The sequence below is a fragment of the Idiotropiscis lumnitzeri genome, chromosome 16, assembly GCF_059441095.1.
Source record: "Idiotropiscis lumnitzeri isolate Australia: NSW breed Sydney's pygmy pipehorse chromosome 16, RoL_Ilum_1.0, whole genome shotgun sequence".
NCBI lineage: Eukaryota > Metazoa > Chordata > Actinopteri > Syngnathiformes > Syngnathidae > Idiotropiscis > Idiotropiscis lumnitzeri.
In genome coordinates this window covers 13,104,502-13,113,402 of record NC_142406.1, presented here as the reverse complement: position 1 = coordinate 13,113,402, position 8,901 = coordinate 13,104,502, and the positions used below count along the sequence as shown (strand labels likewise).

General features: G+C 46.8%; 1 protein-coding gene and 1 long non-coding RNA gene across 12 annotated transcripts in view; one reads left to right on the top strand and one right to left on the bottom strand.

Annotated features, from left to right (window-relative positions):
* Positions 1-3,608: 3,608 nt before the first annotated feature.
* LOC148321522 (uncharacterized) lies at positions 3,609-8,138 on the bottom strand. The gene is made up of 2 exons (XR_015846853.1): positions 7,056-8,138; positions 3,609-6,337 (listed from the first exon to the last, which is right to left on the bottom strand). It is a non-coding gene; the product is annotated as an uncharacterized LOC148321522 (long non-coding RNA).
* LOC148321520 (uncharacterized) overlaps positions 6,601-8,901 on the top strand; it is a 106,065-nt gene continuing 103,764 nt past the window's right edge. For 10 of the 11 annotated variants that reach the window (XR_015846842.1, XR_015846845.1, XR_015846851.1 and 7 more), the window contains exon 1: positions 6,601-6,849. The gene's annotated coding sequence lies outside the window, so the exon portion shown is untranslated. Of the gene's footprint in view, positions 6,850-7,034; positions 7,096-8,901 lie in introns of all 11 variants that reach the window. The other variant, XR_015846843.1, reaches the window with a different exon arrangement.

The following is an 8,901-nucleotide window of genomic DNA, read 5'->3' as shown; positions in this document are numbered from 1 at the left end:
TCAATTTGTATTACTTGCAATACGGGTTGAATTGCGGCAACGTTTGTATAGCGGCGTGCGGCACAGAGGCCAGTAGAGGCTGCCAATCCTCTTAGTGTTTGTTTAAAGTCGGGGCAGCGCCGTTCCCACAATTCATATGTCAGGAAGGATGTTCGACAGCTCTCGTGTACAATATCGCTTTCTGTAGAAGATGTGTCGCCTTGTCCCGGTGCCTCTGCTATTTCCATGTTGGCGTGCGTTCCGTGCCGGTTCAGAAGAAGCAGCTTTGTTTACGAGGCGCTGACAGACAGGCGGTCCTCCCCTCTCGCCCCCTGCATACATCACTTTGGCGAGCATCAAGGGGATTAGCGTCTTCTTTCACAGGTAAAACAAGCAACATCAATGGGGTCCCGTTGAAGATTTGCACCGCGCTGGCGCATAACACAAGGCGGCTGAGGCGTTTACGCCGGGCCCCTTTGCGAGCTAAACACTTCAACATCAATCGATTGGCTGGGGAACACGAGGAGCCTTTTAAAAGATTCACCTTCCCCTCCCACGGCGAGGCGGGATGAATCCTCATCTTTACAGGCTTTATTCTAGAGGGGGGGAGGCGATGGAGGAAAGGTGAAGGGAGGGAAAGCCAAGATAGGTGTCCTCCCGCCGAAGTTGGCTTCAGCTCATGGGAGGGGTGGGTGCCGGTGGTGGTGGTGGTGGTGGAGGGAGGGGTCTTTCTTTCCCTCCTACCATCCTTCTTTCTTTATATCCTTTCCACTCACTTTGACGATTGAAAATAAAGGTCAGTAAGCAGCATCCCTTATTCGTTAGCATTCAACCGACCATTAGAAGTGCCGATGCTGAAAAAGCCTTATCAGTGTTTTGGCTTATTCCTGCTGATATCAGCTGCACCCCCCCCCCCTCTCCCTCCACCCCACTCACTACCTCTCATCCAGCACACAAACACACCTACGGGCACAAACATTGTTATCTCTGCTATCTGGTGTTTAGCCAACTCACAGCTAATCCGGTGTGAACCCAGTCTCTGGCTTGTGCTCAGCAGTTTGCAAGCACACACACACACACACGCACACACATACACGGACACAGCGGGAGTCACAAAGTTTGGCCCCGGAGGTGGGAACATCACGCTCCAGTAATGTGAAGCTGAGGCAACAGCGTGCTACGGTTGTGTGTCGTTAATGTAAATGTGCATCTTGGCGCGAAGAGGAGGGGACACGTCGAAAATGGAAGAGCTTTCCTGACGTGACGAGGCGAACTCCCTCACTGGTCCTGGGTCGCATACACCCGAGTGGGGTGACGAGAACCTTTGGTATTCGTTTGAGCTGTTTCACTGTAACAATAACACAATATCATTGATGTGTTTTTTATGCTACCCCTGGTGCTGTGCAATGAATCGAAATTCAATTCCGATTATCACACTCGATTTGACACGATTCATAAATCTGCACCTTTTTTCAATTTTTTACGATTTTTTTTTAATTTGTCTTAATATTTTTTCCATTTATAAATATTTTTGGGTTTTGTACCAACATAATTTTGTTTGAATATTTATTACTAAAAATAATTGTGATTCATATTTTTTTCATAATCAAGCAGCCCCATCATGTGAAATCGAGTAATCCTTTTTAAGAGCAAATAACTTGGTTAGCGTGCTCCAGAAATTATCCAGTGAGTTTGTGCTGCCAGTATTACAAGGACAAAGTCATTGTTTTGAAGCAACTTACCTTGCCAGATCTATTTGTGGTCTAACTCAGCGGATTTCCTTCTCACCTGCGATGACTCCACACCGGGTGACATAACACATAAGCAGCTTGTTTTGTCACAATCCACCGCTGCGGTTGTTGGCCGCCACACATCTGAAGAGTTACCTGAGGTCATTGGTCGATTTCAATTTGCAGTATTGCTGATATGTTGTTTTTTTTTGTTTTGTTCTGAGTGGTTTCGCTTCACTCACAGTCTATTAATTCCAAGAATTGAGTTGGGTTTTTTTTCTCCTGTTGGCGGGTTTACACAAATGTGTCCTGAAGTCTTGAAACGGTTGTATTTTCAAAGAATGTGTGACTCATTAGTGTGCAGGGCAGAGCTGACCTGTTGAAACGTCAACCACCCCCCCACCCCCTCTCGTATACACTGCAGTTTTCCCTCTCCCTGTGTCGGCATTTTCTCAGGAGGCCTGCTTAGATAAGGCTCCTTGGGCTAGGAAAAGCAACACACAGCCTGGGGAGACGACGGCAGCAAAAGAAAATGTGAGGCAATGAACACACAGACGCACTCTACTGTATGTGTGGGTGAGGAACACAAGCAGCCGGCATTTCTGTCTTCGCTCTGATCCTCCCTCTTCCCGTCTCTTCTCGAAAAAATCTCCCCCTAGGCTTCAGTAACGTTATGAAATCATTATTTATTTTTTTTCCTTTTATGTCTGGTCAGGCCAGGCCATCTTTGGCTGGTCCAATACGAGTATATAATGCGCGTTTATTTGAATGTGGCAATTGCCCTTTAAAAGTGTTCAATTCCGGCTGCCGGCCAAAGACTGTTTTTACTGCACATACTGTAGCGCGCCGCGCCACTGACTCAGTGTTGTATAACAAACAAATCTGCGCACTCTCTCGCCGCTTTCTGGTGAGAGAGGCTCATGCAGGCAGTGACGACATTCTTGCACATCTGGCTTGGAACAAAACCGTTTTAATCACGCAGTCATTTGAGTTGAGCTTCTTGTTTTCACATTACAGTTAAAAAATATATTTGTAGTTGCCATAAAATGGCAGCAGAGCTCTACTTTTGTTAGACAAGGCTATGGTCTGAGTAAAAGCTCCTTCCCTCACGTGAGCATAGTTCCTTAGCACCAAGAAGGTGCAACATGGCACCAAAGCACTCATTTTCTCCTAAACAAGATTATGACCTGACAAAATTTGAAATGAAATATTTTCTCCCCCGGCGCTCTTCCACCGCCCTCTCGTTAAAAAGTTCTAGTCCCAGTTGCCAGTTCAGCCTGGAAAAGCTCATACGTTGATAAGCGTAATAGAAGGATTATAATGTGATTATTATGAGGGGCATTTTAATAAGCTCCCCACACTCACATCCGCCTCTCTAAGAACAAACCCGCCCCCCTGCTTCCCCAAATGCTCCACCCTTGTCATCGCACCGGCGCCGCTGCATCGCCGCCTCAAGATGTGCTCGACACTCAGACGCTAATCAATGCAATGCACCCTGGGCATTGCTATGGAATGACCTGTGCATGGCGGCGCTGTCACATCCCCACACACGCGCGCACACACACACCTCCTTAGACAACTGAATGATTACGCATCATAACACCGCTGAAATGCCCCATGGGTTGACACTGGCTGTCCGCTCGAATCATGTTCTCCTTCCTTAGCCGGGGCCCAGTCGTGTGTGTTTGTCTGCTCCCAATTGTTTACATGCTCTGGGTTCATCTAGATATTGCTGTTATCCTGTAAAAAAAACCCTCACAGCGTCGTCATTTGTCACTATTTGTAGCATGTTAACTCAAGACAAAAAGCTGAAGGCAAAGGGAAGGGAGGGAAAAGTGTGTCATGTATTTCCAGGTTGTTTGTTTTTTTTCTCGATGGAAAGAGCTCACAGTAGGCATATTTAAGATTAAAACACATTTATTGTCGTAAATAAATTGTTCGCATCCTCATTAACCGTTACAATTCGAAGAACAGTAACCGCACTCTATTAAGGTACACAAGGCGTGTTGTTGATTCAAGCGACATATTTATAAATATTCGTTCTCTGCAAAGAACAACCAATATAACTTCAGTTCACTGAGGAGCTGAAACGTCTTTCCCGACCGGTGACAATGAAGGAAAGCAAAAATGTGCCGTAACGTTGTCAATATTGTATGTTTTCATAAAGTGCAACAATATAGAGTGCAATTGTTCTCATTAAAGACACATGACAAGCTGATTTGCTGTTTTCTGGCAGGGGGTAGAACGCATCAATGACTTTTCAATTCATTTCAATGGGGGAAGATGATTTGAGATGCTTTGCATGTATTCAGTTTTCACAGAAGACCACTTTCAGAATTTACTCAGTAATACGTTCTATTCAAACGTAAATCAGAGGATTTTTTTTTTTTTTAGGTCCCAAAACTCAAACATCCCACTTTTTATGTGCCTCAACCCTCCTTACGAACAAACCAGAGTCCATTTTGCTCCTTGCTCAACTGTACATGCCAGATGAATGTCTTTGAACCAGCGGACCTTCACTTGCATGCCCACAACCGCTCCACCAAAGCTGTCCTATGTGGAAAACTCCACAGGCCTTAAATGTGATGATATATTGCTTCTCATAATGCAAATAAAGCCTCAGCAAACAACCTCAAATATCCTAACAAACGCTTATTCTGAAAGTCCAGCATACGATATCAAGCTGGTCTCGAGCCAACAGCATCCCTCATGGCCTCACTTGTGCTGAAACGCTTCATCAAAGATGTGTGCAGCAAACCGCAGTATTTTTTGGGATGGCAGGAATTCTGCATGAAAGGGTCTGGGGGTTTAAGGCAACTACTACTTTGGGCCGTCATAAGAGAAGGACTTCAAGACAAAAGATGTGAGATGTACCCTGTTTTGTTGGAGGGATTTTCTGTTGGGGAAGCGTGCAAGTACACACATAGGATGTATGCTCATGTTCGGTATTTGCCAGATGGAAGTTGACAGACGCACTCAAAGTCCGCTCTGTGCTATTTTGGGTGATGGAGATGGAAATGGTCTAACTTGGCAAGTCTTCGTATGCATATTGCAAGCCGTGTACATATAGCGAAGTAAAGGGTCTGGCACATGTTTCGTGCGGTGACCCACTTTTCTTTGCATCTGGACCTGATCACCCCTCCCCCCCCCAAAAAAAGCCAGCATATACATTGACGTCTCTATCTGTCTCAATCGGCACCGGCTTTGAAAATTTGACTGCACCAGTCCAGAGTTTCAACCATAATCAAGCAGCAGGAAACATGCCACCATCGCCTTTGTGTATACTTAAGTATACACACGGCAGGGCTGAACCGTGCTGCTTTTTTGAAAAGCAGCTAAAGGCTTCATCTGAATGCTTTTCGTTGAGTCCGTGAAAGATGAGTTCACTTGAGCCAATCACAAAAGAAACTGATCCTTTTTTTTTTTACTTTTGAGAGGATTTCATTTTGCTACTTCAAGTTCAACAAGAATTTACGCTGGTATTCTGCAATAAAATAATCTGGGCGGGATTTAACAGACGCTCTATCAATCTGTCGTGGTGAACGAGGACCTGAGCTGAAAGGCAAAGCTTTCAATTTACTGGTCAATCGTTCCTACGTTCCGACACTCACCTATGGACAGAAAAACAAGATGCCGGATATGAGCGGCCGAAATTTGTGTGCGGGCTCTCCCTTAGAGCTAGGGTGAGAAGCTCGGTCATCCGAGAGGGACTCAGTCAAGCCACTGCTTCTCCACGTTCAGAGGAGTCAGAAGAGGTGGCTCGGGCATCTGATTCGGATTGCCTCCCAGACACCTCCCTGGCGAGGTGTTCCAGGCATGTCCCACCGGCAGGAGTCCCAGGACACGCTGGAAAGACTGTCTCTCAGCTGGCATGGGAAGGCCTGGGGATCCCTCCGGAGGGAAGTCTGGGCTTCCCTGCTGAAGCTGCTGCCTCTGCAACCCGACCCCAGAGAAGCAGCAGATAATGGATGGCTGGATAGATGGATTGGATTTAACGTTGCCAACTCTCATAATTGGACTACTAAAGATGATCAAACACATATTTATCTCCATTATAGACCTCAATTGATTCTTCCTTTGGCGTTTCATCTCAGTGCCAATATTCCTCAGCTTCCATACACAAATTTGAGTTTGTTCCCCTGCAAGGAAGATGGCTTATCTTACAATCAGCGAGTGGGGAGAAACAGCTCGCCACCAAGTTAATTTCTGCCGTTTATTTCAAGTACTACCGCCAAAGACATAAACATGTCTTTTAGGACAGATGGCTGCGGCAAAAAGCTTTTCCTCCATTTGAAGCTGCCGTGTATGTGACCGATGCAATTTGAAGGTCTTGCAATGTGACTGACTGGTAAAGGTAGAGAGGATTTTGTTTTATCTCCAGCGATCTGTTCAATCTCAGCAAAACACTTGGTCTAATATGTCTGCAGCTTCAACACGGGGTCGAGCAGCTCGCAATAAATCAGGAGAGCTTTAGAGAAGAAAACTAAATTAACCCCGTAAGGCCCGGGCCACCTTCCACTTTTCCCCAATCTCGGTGTGTGTGCGTCGCTGACCCAGGTAGATTTGAGCAAACCTCGTAATATGCTTTGCCTCTTCTTCCTACTCCCCCCTGGTTTACTGATGTTCACCTTGGGATAAAGAAGACATTGTTAGTGTGACGGAGATATGTTGCATTAGAGAGTAACAGCCTCCCTGGAGAACCGCGCTGCCGTTAGTCTGATCTATCTGCCTCGCTATTGGAATTGATCCTCGTTTAGTGTCATCGGGGAGTAATGATCACACGTAGCGAGGTAGACGCATGCCGCAGGAATGATCACGGTGATTCGGAGCACACACACACACACGTCCTCGTGACGGCTGAAGCACAAACTGTTCCCTTTCTGCTGCAATGCAGAGCAGAAAAGTGAATCACGCTAAGCCGAGATTCTGCGAGCCGTGGAAAACGCCGATACCTCAGCCCTCGGCTAACCTTCCTCCTCTTCCTCCTTCATTTTATCTAATGCAGACAGATAAGTAAGAATGCCAGAGAAAGACGAATCCTCCTACAGGGAGAGACAATCCGGGTGGCACGATGCAGATCTTACGAAACCGACGAGGGAGGGATGACGAGAGAGTGAGGCAGAAAGGCGAGGCAAGTAAGGTGAGGACTGAGAATGAGGCAAAAGGGGATTTCAGGATACAGATTTTAGAACGCTCATTCTTGTCTTGCGGTTAATTTAATCACTCTCGCATTTTGGTTGCATCCTCGTTGTCATTCTCCCTCTCTCTCTCGCTCTCTCTCTCTCTCTCTCTCTCTCTCTCTCTCTCTCTCTCTCTCTCTCTCAGTCTCTCGCCGCCATCCCTCACCCTCTTCCACTCTCGGCTCGTCTGGCGGAGGCTGATGTAGGTCAGTACGTCTGCAGCTTGTCTGGAGCTGCAGAGGGGTCTCCGAGCTCCACGGCTGAGTCTCATCGACCCCCGCGAGCAAGCGGCTGGGCGAGCTGAGGACACCGCTTGCTCCCTGGGCTACATGAGGACAGACGCGGCATTCCCCTGTCCTGACTTGCCCGGAGGATGCTATGCTTGTAAAAGGGGAGGAGGAAGGGGTAGTGGGGGTGCAAGGTTATATGGGTTTGTCTGTACAATCCAAAGATTTGTCCGCATATGTCGTTTGCTTGTGGCTCTAAAATTGAAAGTACGGAGACAAAAGGTAAAAATTCCGAGAGGGAGATTGCGTCGTGTGAAGTGATGTAGTCCGTGGTATATGCAGAAATAGAATGTTTTTTTGGGGGTGTTGTCATGTAGTCACCCCCCAGAACTCCTCATTCTGTACCTTCTCTCAGCATCTTTCTCCCCCCAGTGCCTAACTTCTTTTTGATTCTTTCTGTCTCTTTCCCAGACATTGATTCCTCTGCCGAAATCAAAGCGACGTTGCAAATTCTGCGCTCCGATCCGTCCCGAACAAGCGAAAACCAAATAAGCACCCTCTTCTTCTGCTTTGCGGTATATCCATCCATATGCGACTCCTTGCATCTTTTGTTCCATACGGATCCAACTCAAACCAGAGTCCTTCTCTTCAAGCGTTTCAAAGTATCCGTCCGTTGTACGTCGACGGTCCCTTTTGACGGAAATGAGCGCAGTGGTCTCGAAATTTGCAAAAGAACAAAATGTGCCGTTGACGACTTCTGCATCCACCGAAATCGCTCTCCTTCCTTCGCCCCCCCCCCCCCTCCTTCGTCTGTGCGCCGACTCGGTGCTCCTTCCCAGTCCTCTGGCTTTTTGCACAATGCAAAAAAGATTGTTGTATCAGAGTGTCTGAAAGTGCTGCGAGACTGCTGGAGTGGATGGTTGTGTGTCAGTGTGGGTGCGCCTGTATGTGTGTGTGTGTGTGTGTGTGTGTGTGTCTGCCCTCCTGATTTGACTGTGCCTCATGTCTGAGTTGTGCAGTGGCAGAATGGTACTTTCCCTACTCTGCCTTTGCCTTGCGCTAAGCGGGAGTTGATACATCATTTGGTGTATTTGCGCCTATGACAAGTTTTTTGGGGGGGTGTTAGACTCGCTCGACTTATTTGATACTTTGACTTGTATCAGGAGTCATCGAAATCAATATCTACTCCTGCTTTGCCACTAACAATGACTTCCTTGAGCATTTGAATCCAAAGCGCATATAAAAAGTGAGCTCACCGTTATTGTCAGGATTTCTGAAGACTGGTGAGGTATTTCATTACTTTTCGCTGAAAAGAACTCGAACTGCAACCAGTACAAGTCCACTGCAGAAACTCATCTGGTAGGGAGGGGTCGCACATGAGCTTCACAGTCCAGTGGTTGCTCCTGCTTGGCTTTTCTCAAGCCTCTTCTTCCCGCTTTACAAAAACATGCATGCAAGTTCATTGAAGACTCCAAATCGGGGTTCCTCGATCCTGTTCCTCGAGGGCCGATGTCCTGCCTTTGTCACCTGAAGACCCCTGCTCAAAATGGTCCATTGATGGGATTATGAGTTTGAATGTTATGTCTGTGTGTTCTGTGATTTGTTGGAAATCAGTCCAGGGTGAACCCTGACTTTCATCCAAAGTCAAGTGGGATAGGATCTGGTTCACCTGTAACTGTAATGAGGACAAACCCAATAAAAGATGGACGATAGATAAAGAATGTCTTCTTTTGGGTAGTTTAGGAGCCTCTAAGCGTGACACTTCCCGCCTTTGAAATATTTAAT